At 39.1% G+C, this 25,927-nt stretch overlaps 1 long non-coding RNA gene across 1 annotated transcript in view; it reads left to right on the top strand.

Annotated features, from left to right (window-relative positions):
• The window catches only part of LOC119870837, a 44,115-nt gene extending 19,405 nt beyond the window's left edge, over positions 1-24,710 (top strand). The window contains exon 3 of the long non-coding RNA XR_005356399.1: positions 24,385-24,710. This is a non-coding gene — a long non-coding RNA (uncharacterized LOC119870837). The remainder of the gene's footprint in view (positions 1-24,384) is intronic.
• Positions 24,711-25,927: the final 1,217 nt, after the last annotated feature.

Below are 25,927 nucleotides of genomic sequence, written 5' to 3' on the forward strand. Positions count from 1 at the left end.
TTCTGTGCCAGCGTCCTACTGTTTTGATTACTTTAGGAATCCTGTCACTTCTACTCCCTTCTCATCTCTATCATTTAATTCAGCACCTGATACATAATAGGCACATAGACTTTTAAATTTTATTTATTTTTTATTGTTTTTTTAAATTTAAATTCAATTAGCCAATATATAGAACATCATTAGTTTCAGATGTTGAGTTCAGTAACATGTCAGTTGCATTTAACACCCAGTACTCATCACATTATGTGTCCTCCTTAATGCCTATCACCCAGATACCCCACCCCCTACCCATCTCCTCTCCAGTAACCCTCAGTTTCTTTCCCATAGTTAAGTCTCTCATGGTCTGTCTCTCTCTCTCTGATGATTTCCCATTCTGTTTTTCCTTCTCTTCCCTTATGATCCTCTGTGCTGTTTCTTATATTCCTCATATGAGTTAAACCATATGATAATTGTCATTTGCTGATTGATTTCTTTCGCCCAGCTTAATACCCTCCAGTTCTATCCATTTCAGTATAAATGGTAAGATTTCATCCTTTCTGATGGCTGAGTAATATTCCATTGTATAAAAATATCACGTCTTCTTTATCCATTTATCTGTTGATGGGCATCTCAGCTCTTTCTATAGTTTGGCTATTGTGGACATGGCTGCTACAAACATTGGAGCACAGGTGCCCCTTCAGATCACTACATTTATGTCTTTGTGGTGGATATCTAGTAGTGCAGCAGATTTTTTTTTAAATGAATACTGTCTCTATACCTAAATATATTTCCTTTCCAAAGTGGATATAACAAGTTCATCAAGAGATGAATTTTTTTAAGATTTTATTTATTTATTAATGAGAGACACAGATAGAGAGAGAGGTAGAGATACAGGCAGAGGGAGAAGCAGGCTCTATGCAGGGAGCCCGATGTGGGACTCAATCCTGGGTCTCCAGGATCAGGCCCTGGGCTGAAGGTGGTGCTAAATAGCTGAGCCACCCAGCCTGCCCAAGACATGAATTTTAAAGAAATGTTTCTACATCTTTAAAAAAAAAAAGTTTCCTGTAGAAAGAAATAAGTATTTTGTGATGAAGAAATGTCCAAGCAAATTCAGATACTATAAGCAGGAGTTTTATAATTTTTTTTTAAACAGACAGAATGAAGCGTTAAGTATAGAGCCCTAATTAGAAATAGAAGATTGATGGGGCATCATTTAAACATCAGACTCTCGATTTTGGCTCAGTTCATGATCTCAGGGTCCTGGGATTAAGCCCCACCCATGGCTCTGTGCTCAGTGGGAGGTCTGCTTGAAGATTCCTTTCCTCCTTCCTTCTCCCTCTCCATCTGCCCCTCCTCCCAGCTCATATTCTCTTTCTTTTTCTCTCTCAAATAAATAAATAAATACGTTTTAAAAAAGAAAAGAAGAAAAAAATTTAAGATTGAGGTATTTCCTGTTGTCACAGACCAGGAGTAAGCAAGTATTTACTGAAAGGGGTCAAATAGTAAATATTTTCAGTTTTGTGGGCCATACTATCTTTGTTCCAACTACTCAAGTCTGCCATGTATCACAAAAAGAGCCACAGACAGTACTAAATGAATAGATGTAGGTAGCTATGTTTCAATAAAACTTTATTTACAGTAATAGGTGGTGATTTTGATTTGGTCCAAAGCTGAATATACTATACAGACCTTTGTACAGACTACACAAATGTTATGACCTTGAGATTGTATTAGGCATAAATGGTTTCTAATGTCTAAAATTAAAATAGATTAAATTAAGTTAAAAAATAAATCATTAAAAAATAAATAAATAAATAAATCATTAAATTCTACCAATGAAACTAATAATACACTATATGTTAAATAAATTGAATTTAAATAAAAAATAAATAATAAATAAATGTAAAACATAAAGCAAAACCTAAACACATAATAGGCTGTCTCTAATACTGATGACAATATTTTTTACCTGTAAGACATGGTGTTCAGCCTTCCCTCTAAGTAAACTTGATTCCAGAACTGTTTGCGTGGACTACAACAATGTCTAGTTGTGAGGTTTCAGGATTGCTTCTGTAGATTTCAAGCTCTAATCCAAAAAGGGTATGGAGCTCTCGTCTGATGATGAGGAAAAATATCCCGACTAGGGAAAGGTTTGGCATGCTGGTGTCTTTGGTTAAGTCACTAACCCATTAACCCAAACAGAAGATAGTACCAGTGATAGAATAAAAATATTTTAGGGATCCCTGGGTGGCTCAGCGGTTTAGCACCTGCCTTCAGCCCAGGGCCTGATCCTAGAATCCAGGGATTGAGTCCCGCATCGGGCTCCCTGCATGGAGCCTGCTTCTCCCTCTGCCTGTCTCTCTGCCTCTCTCTGTGTGTGTCTTTCATGAATAAATAAATAAAATTTTTTTAAAAAAGAATAAAAATATTGTACTTATGCCTTCAGAGAGCCAGAGTGGAAAATACTTTGTAAGAGAAAAAGCAATGATCTTCATTTTCCTGTAGTGATGTAGTTAGTGTCCCAATATAAATCACAGTCAGCAGTTTGGTGGAATAGGAAAAGCATGTGCTTTGGAGACTAAGATCCAAATTCAGGTCTCATTTTTTTTCCACTTAATTTGTGAGAAGTACAGAATTCCTTAATCCCTATAAACCTCAGTTTCCTCATCTGTAGAGTACAGATGACAAATCCTGTCTTGAAGGATGTGGTTGATTAAGAGGTTTCAATGAGTTGCATGTATGAGTTAATAATATATGTTCTTAGCATCGCCGATAATGCACAGTATAAGCTCCATAAATGTACATTTCTTCACTTTACCATCTCCTTTCTCCCAACAATGCATAAAATAAGACCTTTCTACTACTCTCAGCCAAACCATCCATTTGCCCTGCTAATAAATGAAAGTTCTATCGCTCCTTCCCAGATGTGGAATTATACTATTGGTATCATGCCTACTGTATCTTAATCCCTTTACTAATGTACCATTTTACCTTGAATTGTTACACAGAGTTCTGCCCCTCTTACTCCTCTCCTAGCTTGTTATGAAGTCATTAGTCAATTATCTTCAAATATTATTGTTCTAATAATAACACTGGCTCTCAAAACATCTCAAGGACCCTCACCTCATCATAATGTACTGTTTTTAAATCATCTAGCTACCTGTTTACAATTGTTCCTTTTCTTTACATAGCTGTAGTAATCCATTTGAAAGCCTCCATCCTATTTGTACACACACACACACACACAGTGTGTGTGCATATATTTTTTCTATTTTTCTGAGACTTTGTTTTTGCAATTAAATTATTAGCAAACAAGATTTGAGAGAGACACATTAATATATTTAAGACACTGCAAACTCTAGGGTATGGTGAAAAGCATTTTTTAGCAGCATCCATCTGCATTCTCTTGATGTTTTAAATTCCACTTGCTTCTCATCTATTCATGAAAGCAGATCAAATAAGGCTAGTTTTTAGCAAGTTCTGACTTTCCTACTTCATCCACAGCACACAATAAAAGCTCCATGTCTGAGGATTTCACCTTCAAGGCTGATATCTCATACAAGCATAAATTTGAACCCATTGGGCTGAAGACCTGTGAAATGTCAAAGAGAATCTCTCAGCCGAAATATGAGATTAGTTGACTGAACATTCAATTTTGAATATTTGGGGACTCACACAGGTGCTCAGAAATATCTGAAGTGTGTGTCAAGAATTCACTGAATTTTTAGAAATGATGATCATCCCATGCAGGACCAGAAAAGATTGAAGAGGAGTAGACCTCAATAAAATGGTTATCTCTGCAAAAAAAATTTCCAGTCTCCCTCCTCCTTCTTTCCATGTTATTATTATATGAGATTAGGGATATTAGAATGAGAGAGTTCTCATTTAAGAGCAAAGTTCAAGTTCACATTTGGGGAAGATTTCCAGTTTTTAATTGCTTACATGCAATAAAATAGATGCAGAAATGTATGTTTTATAGCATCTCCACCTCCTAAAAATATGAGCTTGGAGAAGTACAGAATCCTTGACCTGGTCATTCAAGGCAGGAAGGGGGAGACCATTCTGAAGTTTCTCTTTTCTCTCGCCCCCCACACTCAATCTCTTCTGAATCTTTGCCACATGGTTATGTTAATGCCATCTCTCCAACCTACTTCTGCTGCTAAGTCAGGTGCCCATCTGCTCCTGCTGTCTCTAGTTCTACCCTTGTCTTGTACACTTTTCCTACTGTGGCCAGAATAATCTTTACAAATGTCTAATCTAGTCTTGCTGTTTTCTTGAATAACATACTTCAATTGCCCTCAATTATAGGCAGCAAGACATTCGAACCTCTTAGGATGATTTATAAAATGATATCACCCTGCCTGTCTCTCTAACTTCATTCCTAATATTCCTTACATATAAGGTTGCCAGCATTAGCAAAAAAAAAAAAAGACACCCAGTTAATAATCTTTGTGTTTATATGTCCCATGCAATATTTGAATGTACTCGTACTAAATATTTTATTCTTCATTTCTCTGAAATTCAAGTTTAACTAGATGTTCTGCATTTTATCTAGCAATCTCAATTTCACAGATACTGTAATCCAGCCAAACCATATACTCGTACACTTTCTTGAATGTGCTCTTTCATCTTTCTCAATTATAACCCTTGTGAATTCAGGACTATGCACTTAAGCCCAAACACTTAACATATTGTTAATATAGACACTCAAGTAAGTATTTATTGAAGGGTGAAAGACAAGCAATGAAAGAAGGAAAGGATGAAAGAAAAGAGGGAAAGAGGTAATAAAAATACCTTTAAGTGTTAAAGACTTACATCCTTCCAAATTTAGAAGTAAAAATCTTCTACTTCTGAATTTCTCTGGAAATCCTTTCCTGCCCCTTCTTGAAAGAGTTACATATTTCTTCTTCTATAGCATCATGTAAAAGCAGCTGTAAACACTTGCATTTTAATCCTATTATTTACTCATCTAAGCTTCCTACTAAACCCTGAGTCCATCAATGGCAGAGTAATTTTTCTTTATCAATTACCCAGAGATCCTTCAAAGGCAAAATGGAGCATTGATAAAGGCTTCCTGGTCCTAAACCATGGGAAAGCAGGTGCTTTAGGAAATTCATGCCAAGGAGCCTTGCAAGGCTGGCTCTACTTTGAATGACTCTCCATAAGAGGATCAACTAAGACCAGTAAGTGCCCTTTGTATCAGATATATTCATGTCAACAGCATCCAGGTGTGCTTCACAGAATTTAGCCAGTATGACAAGGGGACTGCCATCTGGAAACACAAGTACATCTCATAGATTTCCCCAGGAGAGATTTCCTTTAGAGGCAAATAGCTCCTCTTGAGGTGTTGTGAGTGGCCCAATTCCTGAGGCTTTTTCTCCTCCAAATAGCTCTGCATATCTGATTTAGGGCCATCTGGAGTCCCAAGCCCAGTCATTGGACCCAACCTGGAGCTGAGGGATGGAGTACTTCCTATATCTACATATGCAGCAGATAGCACCATGTAGTCCTAAATGAGCAGCTGCCAGATGGATCCTGTTGACATGTGAATCCGATTTTATCACTCCTTTACTCAACACCCTCTTATGAATCTTCATCCTACCCAGAATAAAACCAAGTTTTTGAATGAACCTTGAGGATGTACATAATCTGGCACCCTGCTACCTCTCCATGTCCCATCCTCACATTGTTCCAACCACAATGGCCTCTTGCTGTTTCCAAAATTCTCCAGTGTCTCCAGCATGTTCCCATCTCAGAGCCCTTAAACTGGCTGCTCTCTGGGCCTGGGACACTTCTTCCCAGGAAGTCCACATGGCTGGCATCATTACCTCTGTCAGGTTTTCCTCAAATGTCATCTTCTCCGGGAGGCCTTTCTTTCTTTATTTTTCTGCATAGCCATTTTCCCTTCCTATCATACTATGTCTTATTACAATATATGTAATTTCATCTTCCTCCTGTAGAATGGAAGTTCTGCAAGGGTGGGATTTTTGTCAGCTTTATTTGCTGCTGAATCTCCAGAGCCTAGAATACCTGGGAAGGAAGGAAGGAAGGAAGGAAGGAAGGAAGGAAGGAAGGAAGGAAGGAAGGAAGAAAGAAAGAAAGAAAGAAAGAAAGAAAGAAGAAAAAGACCAGAAGAAGAAAAATCCCGACTCCTCACATCCCCCTTCTGTGTTTATTCGTTTCTTTCGGTGTCCTGCGGATTGTAGGAGGAGAAAATATGATAGGTATCAAAATGCATAGAAAGATCAGATCTTCTTGGCTTTGCCTCTCAAGTCAGGTCTCCAGAGTCTTTGCAAGTCTCAATTTCCTTCTAAGTAAATTAGGAACACTTCTTGCTCTACCTACCTTAATTACAGCTCTTAATCTAGTCTTGCTGTTTTCTTGAATAATATACTTCAATACCTTCAAAGCTGTAGGTATTGACAATTAGGTGCTGAAGCAGCTCTGAGTCTTGTACTGGAGTCTTCCCAGCGGATAGCTTCTACATGAGATCTGGGAACCACTGGTAGAGGGCCTGACATGGTTGAGGAGGCTAATCACTGGGATCCACAAGGCTGAAAACCTTCTCAGCAGCCCCTTTGTGCATGCTCCCCACTTGTAAGATTTGGCACCAGTCACAGTGAAAAGCCCTAAGGCCCATCAGGCTCAAGTCCTGAAATCCCTTCTGGCTGTGTCAGGTTTCTTTCTCCAGACACTAACCCTGATCCTACCAATCCACTTACTTGATCATTTCAGTCCCAAAGGCACCAAGATGCCTCTCTATTCCTAGGGAGAGGTTGAATATGAGGTGGTGTCAGAGGCTCCTCAGTGTAAGACTTGCCTCTTAATTTCCCATCAGGATCACTCTGATCTTGTCATTCTTCTATGTCTTTGTTTCCTCAGTTATTAATGGAGGTATTGTCCAGATCTCAGGGTGATGGTGAAGACTAACTAAGATAGTACAAGTAAATCCCTCAATACAGTATTAGCACAGAGAAAGTATTCAGTGAATTTGACGTCCCTTCTCCTATATTTGAAAAAGGCAAGCCACTCTTCCCTGGCTGTCTTCTTCTACCACCTCCTGACTCACCCTTAGTCATCAGTCCCAACCTTGCTCTGTGCAATGTTTAATGTTCCTCATTGAGCCTGGAGATGAAGCTTGCTGGGCACTCCTCTTAAGAGCTCCTTCTGCTTTCTGCTGAGCAGTCATTTATCCCATAAAACCTTCTGACATGTTCTGCTACCTGAGGAATTATGTGAGAATTGAAGATAGAGTGTGTGTACTGGGTTGCAAACTTTAAAGTAGTATACCAAATATGAGAGACAATTATTTTTAAAGTAAGGTTTTAATCCTGTAGATAAAGGCATGGCATCTGGGTGGCTCAGTTGGTTGAACATCTTACTTTGGCTCAGGTCATGATCTCAGGGTCCTGGGATTGAGCCCCATATATCAGGCTGCATACTTAGCAGGGAGTCAGCTTGTCCCTCTCCTTCTCCCCTTTTTCCTCCCCCAGCTTGTGCTCACTCCCTCTCTCTCAAATAAATAGATAAAAATCCTTTTTTAAAAAATCCTGCAGATAAAGCCAAAGGAAGAAGAAATTCCCATGTATAAGAGACCCCTACAGTCCTTGTGATAATGCTCTTTCTCATACTTCACTTGATTCACAGTAACAGCTAGTTCAACGTTAGTCTTTGCATTTTAAAAAGAGGGACATGGGGGCCCAGACAATTTAATTCCTGTGTTTACATGGCAAGCCTGGAGTGAAGGGGAAATTCAAATACAGATCTGACTTTCTAGATCATATTTTTTGACCTTCACCGTGCTTCCCAGCAGGGTATGTTTAGTAGGCCAGAAAGTATTCCAAGCCAATTCTGACTGACCAAAGAGACCATCATATAAATGTTCTCCACCATTGAGAAGTGATTCTTCTCACCCTTATTTTTTATTTGGACAATTAAGAAAATGTTAGCTCCCTAGAATGAAAACTCCTGGCATAATGAACCATGACTCACTCGTGTGTATTGTCACAGTGATCCTGTCACACAATAGGTTATCACAGAATTTTTGTTGAATGCACTCCTTATATTTAAAATTTTAATTGTTTTTATAATTAAAAATCATAAGGCTCCTTACAAGATACAAAGAAAGTAAAAACAATACTTCTCCTATGTTTACTATGCAGATGTAACTAGTGTTAATATTTTGGGGTATTTTCTTCTAGTTTGAAATGTGCATGTTTTTAATTATTATGTTATGACATTAAAATTAAACATAGCTATTTTTACTACTGTCTACTTTCTTTTCATATCAAGAAACCAAATTTCATTCTGTAGAAAATTTAAAAATTTAACAAGTACAAAGAACAAGATACACAATGCAACCTTTCAAAAATAATGATAATCAAATATATTTCTAATGACAACCACAAATAGCTCCTTTTGTTTATGTCTTCCACTTTTTCTGTGTATTTTAATGTGCTTGAAATAATGGCATTATATACTGCTTTTTAAGCATAAAGAGCTCAGACGTGTTCATAGTTCCTGAATGGAAGACAAAATAAAAAGTGGTTTAATGACAGATAATATCTGTCAGTGGGTGGTATATTTCTCTCCAAAAACTCAGGCTCTTCGTATAAATTTTAAAGATCCAGAAAATAACCACTCAGGTTCTGTGGTATTGAAAGTGGTCATATGTCACTCTCTTCAACTCTACGTTTATAAAGACAAAATGGATTTTTTCTTGTTATTGTTTATTAATCTTCTCAAAAGTGTTTTAAACATTTCAGTATTTTAGCAATAATTACCCAGTCTTTGAACAGAATAGTAAGAACTATTATTTATAGTGAGCATTAATCATAAACACATTCTACCTGAATGATGCCAGTTTTGAGAGGGACTCAGCATAAGAAAAAGGTTCTGCAATAGGTTCAGAGTGCTGTAAAACCCACTCTGCCATGCAGGTCATATGATCCAGCAGATCCAATGATGCCTGGAGTGTCATTGGAAGACAGGGATGTAGTCTGAAGGTTTTGATAGGCCCTTACGGGTGAATTGGGGCACAGGCCTTAGGATTTTGGATCAAAGCCTTTCTATCCTCTGCAGATAACTACACTTCTTTTGAGAAACAGCTCTTGGCTTACTACTGAACCGTTAGTAGAGACTAAATGCTTCACCATGGGCCACCAAGTTATTCTACAACCTGAGTTGCCCATCATGAAATGGGTACAATCTGACTCACATGTCATAGTGTTGGGAGTATACAGCAGCACTCCATCATCAAAAAAAAAAATATATATATATATATATATATATATATATATATATATATATATATAAAATTGGGCCACAGTAGGTCCTGGGAGGCACAAGTAAATCACATGAACAAGTGGCACAAAAACCCAAGGTCCCTGTTCCTTTTACACTGCCTTCTTTGTCCCAGTCTGCAACTATAGCCTCATAGGGAGTTCCCTACAATCAGTTAACAAAGAAAGAGAAGACTTGGGCCTCGTTTACAGATGCTTCTCCACAATGTGCAGGCACAACTCAAAAATGGACAGCTATAGCACTACAGTCGATTTCTGTGACATCCCTGAGGAGAGTGGTAATGGAAAATCTTCCCAGTGGGAACAGCTCTGAGCAATGCACCTGGCTGTTTACTTTGCTTGGAAGGAGAAATAACCAGATATGCAATTATACACCAACTCATGGATTGTGGCCAGTGGTTTGGCTGGATGGTTAAGGGCTTGGAAGAAACAAGATTGGAAAATCAGTGTCGGGGAAATTTGCAGAAGAGGTGTATGGATAGACCTCTTGGAATGGACAAAAATATGAACATATTTGTATCCCATGTGACTTCTCACCAAAGGATGACCTCAACACATAAGAATTTTAATAATCAAGTGGGTAAGATGACCCAGTGGGCTCATGAACACAGTGGCCATGGTCTCATGGGTGAAGAATATGCATGGGCTCAGCAATATGGTCTTCCACTTATCGCAGCCAACCTGGATATGAACATTTCTGAGTACCCAATCTGCCACTGATGTGTCACCATTCCCCTGTAATGATCAGCCAGTTACCTGGTGACAGGTTGATTACTTGGACTGTTTCCATCATGTAAGGGGCAGCATTTTATTCTTACTGGAATAGACACTTGTTCTGGATATAGATTTGCCTTCCCTGCATGCAATGTTTCTTCCAAAACTGCCATCTGTGGACTTATAGAATCCCTTATGCATTGTCATGGTATTCCACATTGTATTGTTTCTGACCAAGAAATTTACTTCGTAGCAAAAGAAATGCAGCAATGGGACCATACTCATAGAATTCACTAGTCTTACAATGTTCCCCACCATTATGAAGTAGCTGACTTGATAGAACAGTAGAATGGCCTTTTGAAGACTCAGTTGCAATGCCAGCTAGGTGGCAGTATCTTTCAGAGCTGACACAAGATTCTCCAGGAGGCTGAATATGCTCTGAATTCCAGTTCGATCTATGGTGCTGTTTCTCCCATGGCCAAGATTCACAGGTCCAGGAACCAAAGGTTGGTGATAGGAGAGATACCACTCACTGTTATCCTTAGAGACCCACTAGAAAAAGTTTTGCTTTCTGTTCCCACAACCCTATATTCTGTTGGTCTACACATCTTAGTTCCAGAGGGAAGAATGCTAAAAAAAAAAAAAAAAAAAAAAAAAAAAGGGAAGAATGATTTCACCAAGAGAAATTACAGTGATTTCACTGAAATGGAAGTTAAGATGAGCACTGGGTGTTATTCTATATGTTGGCAAATCAAATTCCAATAAAAAATATACATATAAAAAAAAATACTGCCATCAAGACACTTTGCATTCCTCCTGAGTCTGAATGAACAGACAAAGAGTAAAAGAAAGTTACTATACTGGCTGGGGTGATTAATCCTCACTACCAAGAGGAAATTGGATTACTTCACATTGGAGGAAGGGAGAATATATCTGGAATATCTAAAAAAAATCCCTTAGAGTGTCTCTTAGTATTACCATGCTCTATGATTAAGTTCAATTGAAAACGACAACAATCTAAACCAGGCAGAAATACTAGTGGCCCAAACCATAGTGAGGCTGAAATGAAAGTTTGTATAACCCCACCAGGTAAAGACCATAACTGCCTGAAATGCTTGCAGAAAGCAAAAGGAATACAGAATAGATAACAGAAGAAAGTATTTATAAATACCAGCTACAACCCTGTAACCAGTTACAGAAACTAGAACTGGAATTATCATGGTATTTCCTCCTTATTTTGCTATGAATGTGTGTGTGTGTGTGTGTGTGTGTGTGTGTAAAGCAACTTGCTCAATATATATGTTATATATATATATACATTAATGGATTTTTCTTTCCTTTCACATTCTCTTGTCACGTAACATAAGATGCAATGATTTTACGTCATAGTACTTAAGTTTTGTTAATTTTACATTACAGTGTTTAAGTTATGGGATATCAAGGAGAAGAGTAAATATCACTCAAAAATTTTATCTCCTCTTCTAGAGAAGGAGTTAGTGCCTTTTCGGTTGCACTCAGGATACTTATTTCATGTTAGGCAAAATTATGACATTGCTATTGTCTTTATTTGGAAATTAAGTATGGTTTAAGGAGACATACATGAACACCAAGTTGACAAGGAGTGGGCTTGTGATGGTTAATATTATGTGTCAATTTGACAGGGCTATGGAGTGCCCAGATTAAATACTATTTCTGCGTGTGTCACTGAGGGTATTGCTGGATGAAATTAGTGCTTGAATGAATAAACTGAGTAAAGTAGATGACCCCCATCTCCCAGAGTGGGTGGGCATCACTCAATCTAGATATCACTCATGAGAACAAAAAGACAGAGGGAAAAGGAACTGACTTTGCCTGACTCCTTGAACTAGAATATGGATCTTCTCCTGCCCTTACTTGGGACTTACATCCTTACACCAAGGATTTCCTGGGCCTCCAGAATGCAGATGGCAGATGTTGTGACTTCTCAGCCTCCATAATCATATGAGTCAGTTTCTTATAATAAATTTCACATATATACATACATGCATCCTATTGCTTCTGTTTAGAACCCTGACAAATATGTACATATTACCTTTTCCCCCACTTAAAAATCTGCAAATGCAATTCTAATAAAAGATACTTTAACATTCAATGCTCCAAAATTCTAAAATGTGTTTCATATCACACTGATTTTCTGTGATTTCAATCATGTTCTTAACTGCATCCTAATGCTAGCTGTAATTCTACTGTCAAAACTTTAGTGCCCTAGAAATTCTCCCTTATCTCACCCAGCTCCTTTCACATTTCACTCTATATTTCTTTATGACATGTCCTATTTTTTAAAGTTTATTGTTCCTTGCATCTCATCTAAGGATGCCAAATACTTTCCTTAAAAAAGCAAAAGCCATTTCTTGCAGCAGATCTTTGGCAAGGGTTTGTTCTTCCTCTGAGTCTTCATAATAATCTCTGATAATCATTGTTCCAAGTTCCTGCAGTGTGATTGTTGTCGCTGTTGGGGTTCAGATCCTCCATGTGTTATGGCTTCCTCATGCTTAAATAAAAAATGTATCAAAGCCCATGGTTTGCCAAAAGACCTCCAGTATGAATGTTTCTTGACCTCGCTTACTTCTGGCTAATTCTTCTTCTCCAGTATTACTACACACCAGTTGAATGTTCATAGCTCCTAAGTAAGTTTCACATTCTAACACATTTTATTAACTGTGACTCTAATTTACCAAAATGGAATTCTTCCCAAGTTATTTCTGGATTTCTGCTGACATGAACAGTTGTCAGATATGAAAATAATCATAAGTTCCCTACATATACTACTAGCACGGTCTTCCTAGATTTCTTTCCCAAGGAAAGGTGCAGAGATTGTATTTTTCCACCTCAAGATGCTATGCATTACTGCCATTAGCCCAACTGACTTTCAAGAGTAACCATATCTGAAGTAGTAAACTAAACAATGAGAAGGGAGTGAGACCAGAATTTGCTTCATAAAATGGAAGAGCCACACGGCATAAGGGTAGCTCTGTGGAACAGACAGGTGGTGGCAAGTTGGTTCTCCACAGGAGGAATCTAACTCAGAGGCATTTGAAATAACACCATTTTTAAACTAAAATTAGTGAAATAACAAATAAAAAAGAAACAGAGAAATAAAACCAGATTTCCAGCTTCTCTTGTTTTTTTAGAAAGATTTGGCAAATCTATGTCTGTGTTCTTACGAGACAGTTTGTTATCTTTACATAAGGCATATCTTCTCTGGTTTGCCTCAGTCTCCTCCCTGGACAGCTCACTCATTTTCATTACTTTAAGTATTTGAATTTTTTTTTATTGAAGTTGACATATAATATTAAGTTAATTAGGGATACAACAAAGTGACTCAGCAACCATATACATTACAAAATGTTCACCATGATAAGTATATGATATTATTGACTATATTCTATATGCTGTACTTTCATCTCCATGACTTATTCATCTTTAAAAAAACAGATTCATAAATATAGAGAACAAACTGGTGGTTGCCAAAGGAGAAGGGGTAGGGAGACAAGCAAAATAAGTGTTTAAATTTTCAACCTTAGTATAAACTGTATTCATTCCCTAGGGCTGCCATAACAATGTATCACAGGTGTAGCAGCTTAAAACAATAGAAATTTATTCTCTCACAGTTGTGAAGATCAGAAGTCCAAAATCAAGATGAGACCTTCCACACCTCTTCCTCTTCTGGTGGCTCCCTGCATTCTTAGCTTGCAGCCACATTACTCCGATCTTTGTCTCAGTCTTCATGTGGCCATATTTTTTTCTATGTTCCTTATTATCTTCCTGATAAGAATACTCTAATTGGATTTAGAACCTACCTGAATCCAGTATGATCTCATCTCAATCCTTACCTTAACTATATCTGCAGAGACCCTATATCGAAATAAGGTCACATTCTGGGATTCTGGGTAGACAAGAATGTCCACCAGGGGATCTCTTCAGGGACACACAAACCCATAATGTGGATAATGAAAGAAGGATAATGACCCTTCCCACCTCTTTCCTGTTGAAAAATTCCCAAAGAGTACACCCAAGCCAATGGAGCATGCTCTTCTCTTCATTTTCATTGACCTCAAAGTTGGGGGCGGGGGGGGGAATCCTCCTGAATCCAGCGTTTAGTTGATTGTCAGTCCAAGTTTATGGCTGTATTTTGAGTTTATATCTTCTTCTAAGCCTTCTTAGGTATTTTACTGTGCATTACAGAGAAGCTGTACCAGGGGCTGTTAGGAGACACCATCTTAAACCAGCAGTCAGTGAATCAACTTTATAAGCTGCAATTTAGAAAATAAAGAAAGGATGAGCTTTTTTTTCCCTTCAAGTATACTCCTCATTTCCTCCACACTCCCTCTGCTCCCGACTCCTCTCCCCAAATGCATCAATCACTATGGTGACTTTAGAGTCCTATGGGAAGAAGGATAGCATTGCGCACAAGCATAGAGCTAGAAACTCCATGGGGCTGAGTGAGACACTATAATACAATTGCTGAGACCTTTAAAGTCTGATCTCTAAAACTTTCATTTCTTAATGTTGATTAAATAATGAAAACAATTCTAGGTTAGGAAAATGTTAGTAATCAGCTTAATATAATAACTATTGTCATTGATTTGTATATTTAATGAAAAAACTAATTACTGCATATTCATTATTTTATTATGATTAATATACCATATCAAATGTTTGGTAATAACAAGAAAAACGTCTTTAAGAACAAGAAAAATGTCTTATCCTAATAAACTGAAGAAAAAACAAAGAAGAAAGAAGAAGAAAAATGTCTTATCCTAATAAACTGAAGAAAAAACAAAGAAGAAAGAACAAGTATCTTAAAATTTTCAAAGCATAGCTCTGGAAACCAAGGTTTATACTTGCAAAAGGATTTGTCCTAAGTCACCCTACTAATTGGCCAATTACTAATTGGCACCATACTAATTGGAAATCAGAACCATAACTCAGGCCTTCTAGCTCATTGTTCTCTGTACATATGACACAATTAAGTCGTTTAAGAAAGTTGGGAATATATTATTTTCTATACTAATTCCATTCATTCTTATGTATCACTTTGCAGTTTCCAAATACTTTTACAAAGGACATTATGTCATTTGATTCCCACAATAATCCTCTGATATGAAAACAGTAGGTGTCCTTTTACAAGTAAGAAAATGGAAGTCCAACGTTCCCAACTTATCACATTTATTCATTGAACACCATTCACCTATCCTATATTAGGCCTCCAAAAGCAAAAATGGCTCCGAACTCTGAAGTTTGGGTAGTCTGGAGAAGGAGATAGATTGACCAGACACCACCAGCAAAGTGTGCTAACAGAGGTGTGCCCGATATGCTAAGGGAATGAAGAACCAGGTAACATAAGAGCAGAAGTTAGAAAAGGATTTATATCTGAACTAAGGCTAAAGGATAAATGTTCACAAGCTAGAGAAGAAAAGAAATGGAATCCCAGCTGAAAGAGGGGTACACAGTAGACAGAAGACACAGGTATATGTCATGGTGAAGCCTTTTGGCATGGCTTCTGGGAAGGATGTGAATCACAAAGGAGATACACAGAGAAATTGAGACCAAGTGAAGAAGGCCTTTCCACACTAGGGTGAAGAGTTGAACTCAATCAGCCAGATGAACAGGTACTGGTTTTTAAAATAGGAGTGTGACATTATCAGATTTGTGTTTGGAATTCAAATATACCTCAAGTTCAGGCATGTAACAAAAAAGAAAGGTAAAAAAACCATAGTGGGAGAAGTGATGACAAACTAGAGAGAAGTCTGATGCCTGAGTGAAAAGAAATGCCCCCTACTGTCCAGTAGGAGCACCTGCCTATTGCTCTGTGTAACCAGTGTGATCCAGATCATTTGAATTTTCAAGAGAAACTGGAAATGTGTATTTTTGTCTAAAACTGTATGATTTGTCTATTTCAACATTTTATTCCAAAAAAGTGATTTGAACAAAAAAGAAAAAGAAATGCATCAGTGGACTGCTTTTATCCAACAAGCCATTATTTGTCGCTTGACCTATGTGCAAGGGAAGAGTCTGGAAGCAGGGAAACAGTTAGGGATCTATAGCAAAAGCATAAAACTAAGGCAGGGCCAATGAGGAAAGAAAAGAAAAGAAAGGGATAGCCGACATCAGAATGTAGAATATAGGGGTACGTGGGTGGCTTAGTCTGTTGGACATTGAACTCTAGATTTCAACTCAGGTCATAATCTCATTCAGCAAAGTAACTGCTTGGGATTTTCCCTCTCTCTCCACCCCTCACCCCACTCGTGCTCTCTTTCTCTTTAAATTGAATTTCAAAATCTTAAAGAAGAAGAATAAAGAAAAGGAGAAGGAAGGAGAAGGAAAAGGAGAATACATACTCTAGAAGAAAGTCACCAAGTGGTAGATGGAGCAATGTGACTAGGTGTTTCAACTCTGGCCTGTGATTTAATCCTTGGTGAGATTGTTGTGATTTAAGTGTAGGTTTTACTAAAAACAGAAACAAAAACAAGCACAGGCAAAACAAAAACAAGCAAGACATAGAAATAAGTATCAAATAATGAGTTCTAAAAAGTGAGCCCTCGCTACCATCAAAGACCAACGTCCCGTGAACCCTCCAAGTTCAAAATGGCACACAGCAGCTCCATTTGGATTCAGAGCTATATTGAGAAAGAAGACTAGTGTTCTTTGTTTCTTTGCTTTAGCCTCTGAGGTATTCAGTTAATGTTCTCTGCCATAAAAAAAGAAATGGTTGGTCTCCTTTCCCTAACTACACTGTCTCTCTGATTTAAGTACTTTTCACCTGTGAATGTCCTTGGTTACTCCTAAACTGCATTCTGTCCTATAAAAGGCACTAAATTAAAGACTGCTTTGGCTCTATGTTTTAGTGAAGTGATTTTGAAAAGTGCTATAAGGTTACTCCTCCCTTTAGAGAGCTAGTGCAGTTCACCTTAAATGTCATCTCCTTTCTGCAACTTGCTTTACAAATGTACCCCCTTAAGACTCAGCTCAGATGACCTCTCCCCTATGAAGCCTTTTCTCATCACACCAGCACCCCCTGGCAACCTCAGTTTGGGTCAATGCACTCTGACTGTGTAAATCATCATTGTTTGTCACCATCTAATTAATTTCCACTCTTGAAAATCTATAAGCAATACCCACTACAGCAGCTAGAGTGGTCTTCTTAAAAATATGTCAAATCATATCACTGCCCAACTTAAATTCTCCACGGTCTTTCCTCTACAAGTAGAATAAAGTATAAATTCCTTTGAATTATTTACAAAAGCCTGGATTATCATTCTGTCTTTAATTTCTGACACTCTTTTCTTTCTTCTGGTTACATTCCAATCACACTGACCTTCTGAGGGACCCTTAGATACCACCAGAAAGCCTTTGTACTTGCTATTCTATTTACAGTGCTTTTCCCAAACTTTACACATAGCTAGATTTTTCTCATCCTCTAGTCCTAGGTTAAATTCCATTTCCCCTTAGAGGCCATTCATCCCTAATCATCTAAATTCTTCTTACTTTTCTAGGTTATTCTCTCTCAGCATCTGGATTACTTAATTCATAATTGTAGCAGCTATAAGAATTGCCTTGTAGACCTAATGCTAAAGTACAATTGTGTAAGAACCCCAGTTTCTCTCTGAAATCCACTCATATACATGTTCTGAGGCCATGCTTCCCATGGATTCCTCCTAGCCAAGGGATGAGGGGGAAAGGGATACACTAAGGCAGTCTGTTCCTGGGGACATGGGAATCCTCTAGCCAACAATTTTGGCTTAGAAACCCACCATCAGTTGAAACTCTCTTAGACTGCATGACAGTCTGAGTCTTTTCCTACCTGCCTGCCTTCCTTCCCTCTCTCCTCATTTCCATGAGTAATGGCTCCCACCAGCACCAGTAATGGTCCCTCCAGCACCTTTCCCCATACTCCTTCAAAGGTCTGTGTGTTACTTTTTAGTCTCTTAGAATCTAAGCCAACACAACAGTACTTAACTAAATGTGTCTATTTTTGTGTAAATATGTGTGTATTGAGTTTCACCAATAAAAGGCTCTCTCCTTGAGGGAAAGGCTCTGGTTAGATTCACTCACTGCCATGTCCATAGCATTAGCACAATCCTTGCATTGAGTAGGTCCTTGTCAATATTTGTCTAATTTTGTACATAGGTCTATCAACACATTGACACATACATTGAAATCATCCAGGGGCACCTGTGTGGCTCAGTTGGTTAAGCATCCAATTCTTCATTTCTGTGAGGTCATATCAGAGTTTAAGATCAAGCCCCACGTCGGGCTCTATGCTAGGTGTGGAGCTTACTTAAGATTCTCCTTCTCCTTCTCCTTCTGCACCTCTCCTCAGTCTAAAAAAAAGAAAGAAAAAGAAAGAGAAAGAAAGAAAGAAAGAGAGAGAGAGAGAGAGAGAGAGAAAGAAAGAAAGAAAGAAAGAAAGAAAGAAAGAAAGAAAGAAAGAGAGAGAGAGAGAAAGAGAGAAAAAAGAAAGAAAGAAAGAGAAAACATCCATGTGCCTACTTTTATCTCTCACTAGGCTATAGAATTTCTTGAGAATATTTATTGATAGGGTTTGGTCCCAGCATGTAGACACAATAGCAGCTCAATTCATGTTTGTTCAATTGAGATAACAATTCCTCCTTCTTTGCTCACTCGGCCGACACACCCCAGGCAATACATGTTGAATCCCTGTCTTCCCTAATACTGTCTAGTTTACCCCCAAGTAGTACCTCTTCCTGTGTCTTACATCTCTGTGAATGTGCCCACCATTCCTCCAGATTCCATGAATACTTCTCCTGGCCTTCTACCTCCCCTCAGGCAATTCCAGGCTACTCAAAAAACCACCAATTCCTATCATTTTTACCTCCTGAGTATTTGCTCATTCAATGCACTTTTCTCAATTTCTACTCCAAGCATCATCTCTCTCCTTAACCAAACACTCCTTTACAGGTTTCTCTTATTCCATATTTGCACCCCTCTCATGCATTCCCTATCCAACAGCAAGTGTTCTTTCTAAAAGGCAATCTAATCAGGCCACACTCTGCTTACAGTCCTTCCAGTTTCAAAGTCTGTTGAGGAGGACTTTCCAGGAAGATGCACTCATTCCAGCCCAGTCTCCTTCCCCACTCTATACACATCTCACCTGATCTTCCAGCCATAGGAGCAGTTTGCTATGCCCAAACTACCTTACTCTTTCAGGAAAGCTGGCTTTCTCAACTCACTTCCACTTTTATCATACTCATTTATGCTGATGTCTCTCTCTTCTTTTGAGAAGCTTTCTAAGAGACAAGTCTAGTCTGGATAAAGTGGTTTTCCATTGAATTCCTATAGAAACCTTAAATACTCCCAAAGTGATATTTGTTTTAGTCAATTTGGGTTGCTATAACAAAAATACCATAGACCAAGTGGCTTAAACAACACACATTTATTTCTGTCTGGAGGCTGGGAAATCTAAGATCAGGGCAAATTGCTGTCTACTGAAAGCTCACTTCCTGGTTCACAGATGGTGGTCTTCTTCCTGTGACCTCACATGACAGAAGAAAGCAAAAGATCCCTCTGGAGTCTCTTGCACAGAGGCATTAATCCCATCCCTGAGGGACCCCACCCTCATAACCTAATTATCTTCCAAAGGCCTCACCTCCTAATACTACCATATTGGGGGGTAGGATTTTAACATATGAATTTGAAGGAAGACACAAACATTCAGTCTATAAAATACTGATTACACGGACTTGTTTAATTGTATTTTAACTAAGCTGTGTAACTCATACTTTAAAACAAACCAAAGATTTGACCAAGTTACCCCATTTCTTCAAATCATTTAAAGATTCTCCATTGCTTCCAGATGTGAACATGCCCTCTTAGATTTCTAGCCTCATCTCTCCACTCCATCCAAAGCTCTTGGCATTCCCAGATATAAACACAGCCTCACCCATGGAGCTAGCTCACAAGTCTTTGCATGTATTGTTTCTTTTGTCTGGACTACCTTTCTTCATGTTTCTTCTGGTCATTAGTCCCTATCCTTCAATACCCATCTTGAGTATCCTCTCTTCCATGAAGTTTTTTGATACTTCTCTCCTTTAGGCAGATGTGAGCTAGTAACTGTCAGAGCTGAGATGTGGCCCTTCTTCTTCTCCTGTGGCCCCATGTTAATTGTACAAATTTCCATTACTTTATGGCATTTCTTGGTTTATAATTCTAATTTTGTGTCTGCCAGTGGACTACAAACTTCTCAAGGGTAGCGTCAAGGTCTTATTCAGCTTCCTTTGTCCATGCCTGCTGCATACAAAGAAGGTGTTCAATACAAACTCATTGAGTGAACAAATGAATGAACACCTTCATCCATTCTTCAGGGATGTACAAGTTTTCACCTCTCCAGTTATTCTATCTTCTGTAAACTACAACAGATGAGATTGCCTTATTTTCTGAGCTCTATACATACATAGCGATACAATCTTTCTTAGTAGATTCTAAACATCTAAAGAGCAGGGGAAAAGCCTTACAGTCTCTTTGTTTCTATGACTTGCACATAGAAGAGCTCAATCTACATTTACTGATTGATTGTTATTGCTCAATTTACTATTCCTTTTTGATTCAGCAAATCACTGAAAAAAATTAAAAAGGAAAGCCTTCTCAGAAATCAAACAACAAAATCACAAAATGTTCTTTTCTAAAAATAACATATCCCCAGAACACTCAAGGCAAAAGCTGTGTGTTTTCTCCTCTCCCATTAATGAGAGAAAGATACGACTTCCTCAGTTTTCATTTTGTCTGCGTCATGTCTGTGTTGCCTGGAGATTTGTAGCTGTTGTTTCAAAAAAGATCAAATGACAACAGGAGATGGATGGTCTCCTTGATTAAAAAGTGGCACTCAGATACATCAGCTTCCTCAAATTCAAGGAGGAGAGGGTTATTTCACAGCTAGTTCCTACTTCAGAGGCACGAATCCCTGGGAGCAGCTGAGGCTGGTCATTCCCCATCAGATCTGCACACACAGGACTCTTAATGCAATGACATGTAGAATAGAATTACAAGGGTTTAGGATTTGTTATTCACTGACTCAAGATAATCTGCATTCAAATCTCAGCTCTGACAGTTACTAGCTGTGTGATCCTGGGCAAGTTACTTAGCCTCTCTAAAGCTTTGGTTTCATCATTGGGAGAATGGGCAGGGGGTGATAATAGCATATGTAATGGAGCTGCTGATGCAGTTGAATGGGATAACACAAAGCATTTACCACTGCCTGTTTCTTAGTGCTCATTAATGGTAGCCATTATCGTTTCACAGCCACAACTGCATGTGTCATAATAGCTACCAAATGTTGAACATTTACTGTGTGCTGTATATACTATGCTAGTTGTTTTTATATAGATGAATTTACTTATAAATCTCAAAACAGTCTTTAATCAGGTACTATCCTCATTTTATAGTTGGGGAAACTAGATTTCCATGAGGCTAAGTAACTTATCCAATATCATGCACCTGTTACAGTGATCTCTGTGACATGAGTTGCCCTCTTTTCCACAGTCCTGTGTTTCTGTTTTCTGTCTTGAGTGCGCAGGAGGGAGAACCCTGAATCCCATACAACTCCCACAGCTTCTGGAAGGATTTGTGAGATGGGGGTAGGCTGGCCTGTTGGATTCTCTTTAGTACTACTAACTTAGTAGTAATTTGGACTGTAACCCCATGAGTCTCTTACATTGGACTCACATTTGAGTTTCAATGGCCCCTTTAATCACTTTAATTGAATAGTATTGGTCCTTAGATCTTTCCACTCCAAGGGAGGAAAAAAAAAAAAGCAGAAAATCCTTCCCTACTATCACCACCAATCTAGAAGGGAAATGGCCTCAGCTGTCCTCCCCTTATTCCTTCCCCATGGACAACATGCTGCCCATAGGTTTTTAGAGACAAAATTGACACCAAGCAGGAAAGGCCCTTTGGCTTTGTTTTATCCCCCACTGGATTCATAGATAAACCCATAGTGAACCACTAGCTCCCTCATCCCCCAATATATCTAACCTTTCCTTTTTCCTTCCTACTAAATATTCTCATCTACCTGGCACTATAGCTTTTATGTATTTGTCAATCCTTAATCTATCAGAGCATCCTCTTTGGGCAGTAGTTGTGGGAGATAGAAAAAGGCCTTGAGCTCCCTCTAGAGGTTGGTATAATGTGACCAAGACACAGGATCCTTGCCTTGACTTCATTGCTTTTTATGACTTTATTGGTAGGGGCAATGTCGCATTCATCTGTGTATGCCAAGAGCCCTACAAGAATGAATTCAAACCAGCATATTCTCCCCTGGAAAAGTGAACCGGGGCCAAAGTGACAATTTTAATAACTCCCTCCAAGTGAGCAGCAGATACAGAGACAACTGCTCTCTCCAGTGTGTAGGCAGGCCACTTTGGCTTCTGGAGCCTGCTGCATCTCAGCAGAAAATGGGAAAGCAACAGAGGGGCTAGCCATCCAACTCTCAGGTTGTGAGGTCTGAGGCCCTACCTGAGATAGAAACAGAAAGAGAAATGTGCTTCCTCCTGGCACCAAACCAGTGAGAGGCACCCAAGGTGATAGACTGCCTAGTGCCAGGCCCTGGAGGTACACAAAGGCTTCCTGATTCAGACAAATAAAAAGCCAGCCACTGTATGAAGCAGGCTTGTGTCTGGAGAATCACTGGCTACATTTCCTGCTCCTGTGCCCATCCTATGCATTGGAAATATTTGGTACTTGCTAAATACATTTTTTGGAATAATGTTGAATGAGTACACACCTAACAGCTGTCCTATGGCTGTTTCCCCTAACTAGTGTAGAGGGCACTTGTGGGAAGAACTATGTCCACCAAAAGAAATATATTCCATTTATAACTTCCAGTGCCTATGAATGCAATCTCATTTGGAAGTAGGGTCTTTGTAGATGTATTCAAAGTCAAAAAGAAGTCATACTGGATTCAGGTTATCCTTAATCCAGTGACAAGTGTCCTTATAAGAAGAGGAAAATTTAGACACAAACACACAGAGGCACGGGGGGAACACTATGTGATGACAGAGGCAAAGATTGGAGCTATATATCCAAAAGCCAAGGGACACCACAGATTTCTGACAACCATAAGAAGCCAGGAGAGATACATGGAATGATCCTTCCCTAGAGTCTTCTGAGGGAGCCTGGCCCTGCTGACATCTCAACTTCAGGCTTCTGGCCTCTATTACTGTGAAAGAATACATTTCTGTTGTTTTAAGTAATTTAATTTATAGTAATTTGATATGGCAGCCCCCAAAAAACTAATACAGGACCTTACTTTTTTCACAGCACAATGAAATGAAAATTTTAGGGTCCCCACAGGGGGAGTATTACATCTCTTACCCCCTCCAAAAAAACCAAACAATATCGAGTTATTATTTTCACTGCTTCCAGTTCTCTGCCTGAAGATAAGGCATTCCAATCATGCAAACAGTTTGGGGCTTAAAATTCAAGGACATACCATGGAGGGGTTGCTGGTAATGTCAGTTAAAGCTCTGTAGTTCCCACAGGGCTTCTGTTCTAAGCAAAAGGAGAATAGAACAGAAACAGAAATTATGGACACACTTCAATTCCCTCATGTGGGACACTGGGAAGCAGCTTTTCCCCTAATCTCTTTGTAAAAATATATTTTGAGAAAGAAGATGTATTTGCAACAATACAGGGCATTACAGACATTACATGCTCTCTGGCCTAGTTGCAGAAATAGCATATCCTCTGCTTAAGGACAATAAACAATCGTCATGGTGTGTTAATCTCATATGCTTCCCAGGAGAAGGGAAAATCATCACATGGAAGTAACAGAGGGTTTCAACATCCTCCCTCCCCACAAAAAGGAATTGTTCTGAGCACCCTCCCTTCCAAAGACCCCACTTCCCAGGAGAGGAACAGCCCCTTTTTGTCATCAAATCCATGATATCTGGCACAAAGGTGGGCATCTTGGAGATTCTCTGAAAAAATTGGAATGGAAGAGCTGGAGATGGACAGGGTCCTCCAGTTGGAGGGATCTGAAGCCACAAAGGTCTCCTGCTCCATCTTTTTCCTACCAAAATCTGTAAAGACATGAGGAGAATCTTTCATCTGAATTTTCTTTAGAAGTTAACATTAATTCAGGGTTAAATCTTCCATTAAAAACCCATTCATGCAATGACTGGGCTTCAATCAAGCCAGCTACACTGCCTAAGAGGACACATTTAAAAATCCTTTCCATTTAAGTGGGCAAGGCAAGGTGAACATAGCATTGCTCAAACCTACCTAGTTTTAGGATAGTTGCTGCTAATCAGCCTGACTCCTTGCAATCTCTTTTGTCAGCATTGACCTTGGATCTCTATTTGCTGACTCTCCTGCTATGTTTTCTTCCCAACAGGGCTCCTGGAAAGCCCCCATTTGGCCCAAGCCCCAAAATTCCCTCTGATCGGCTCTTTTGGAACTCATCCCGCTGAGGCGATGGCTGCCCCTACACATTCTGATTCTAGGAGTTGGAGTCTCTGCTTTGACTGCAGTGAGAAAGAGTCCTGAGAAAGCAGCTCTCCCAGACCTATTGGTTCTCCACAGGCTGCCCTTAGTGGGTTCATCTACCAGCCATGAGAGCAGTGAAGCTCAGCTCACCATTCAGAAATAAGAAATAGTGAAAGGGATTATAAGGGAAAGGAGGAGAATTGAAAGAAAAATTTAGAGAGGGGGACAAACCATGAGAGACTCCTAATTCTGGGAAATGAACAAAGGGTTGCAGAAGGGGAGGTGGGCAGAGGGTTGTGGTAACTGGGTGACAGGCATTAAGGAGGGCATTTGATGGAATAAGCACGGGGTGTTATACTGTATGTTGGCAAATCTAACTTCAATAAAAGCAAAACAAGGGCATCCCAGGTGGCTCAGCGGTTTAGTGCTGCCTTCAGCCCAGGGCCTGATCCTGGAGACCCAGGATCGAGTCCCATGTCAGGCTCCCAGCATGGAGCCTGCTTCTCCCTCTGCCTGTGGTCTCTGCCTCTCTCTCTGTGTGTCTTTCATGAATAAATAAATAAAATCTTTAAAAATAAAACAAAACGAAAAGATCTCTCCTTGCATCATTTAGGTTTTTTAGGCAATATGAGCCTTTAAGAGAATAGAATGGGCCAGATTCCAAATAAATGTTCTATATTATCTTGGCTAAACTTGGTGATGGTTAGACAAAGATGGAATCAGAATGAAAAGAAAAGAGGAAAAATGGTTAGGAATATCAGAACAGCTGGTTTTTGCAAATCTGCCTTAGGGAAGATCCAAAAGCTGCATTTCCATCAATTAGGGACAGGGTAGTTCAGATTCTAGTGGGAAGGGGGGCAAGTGGTATCAGGTCCAAATAGCCTGAGGTGCTATCATAGAAATTTAAAGATCTACACACACACATACACACCTTTTCCTAGCCCAAGCAGCAAAGCATTTGGATCTCTAGGGTCTAGAAGATGGGAGTTAACCCAGTGACTTAGAAAGGAGGCCAACCTAAGATTAGCAGTAAGCACCCCACTGGAAGAAATGTAAATGGACCCAGTGAAGAAGATATTTTTTGAGGGTGAGAGGTCATTAGACCTCACCAACAGTGCACCTGTCCTGTTACCATGATGGTAACAGAAGAATCTTGGGTCAGGCCACTCCTGAATCTTAATCAATCTACAAAGTGGCTGTAATGACAGCATCTCTATATACTGCAAGGACACTTGGAAGGATTACATGAGACAATGATTGTTAAGAACCTTTGAAAATTACCAATTCCAAACAAATAGAAGGGTTATAATTTGTTTATGACAAATTCCTCTCACCTGCTAAAGGCACAGAGCTTGCTTGTGGGAGGAAATGTGGTGTTAAAACTTTGAGAGGTGGTGTGGGTTGACAAAGGTGTTTGTAAAGTGAATCACATCACAATTAGGTGACCTTGT

This window comes from Canis lupus, chromosome 3, assembly GCF_011100685.1.
Source record: "Canis lupus familiaris isolate Mischka breed German Shepherd chromosome 3, alternate assembly UU_Cfam_GSD_1.0, whole genome shotgun sequence".
In the NCBI taxonomy this organism is placed as follows: Eukaryota; Metazoa; Chordata; class Mammalia; order Carnivora; family Canidae; genus Canis; species Canis lupus.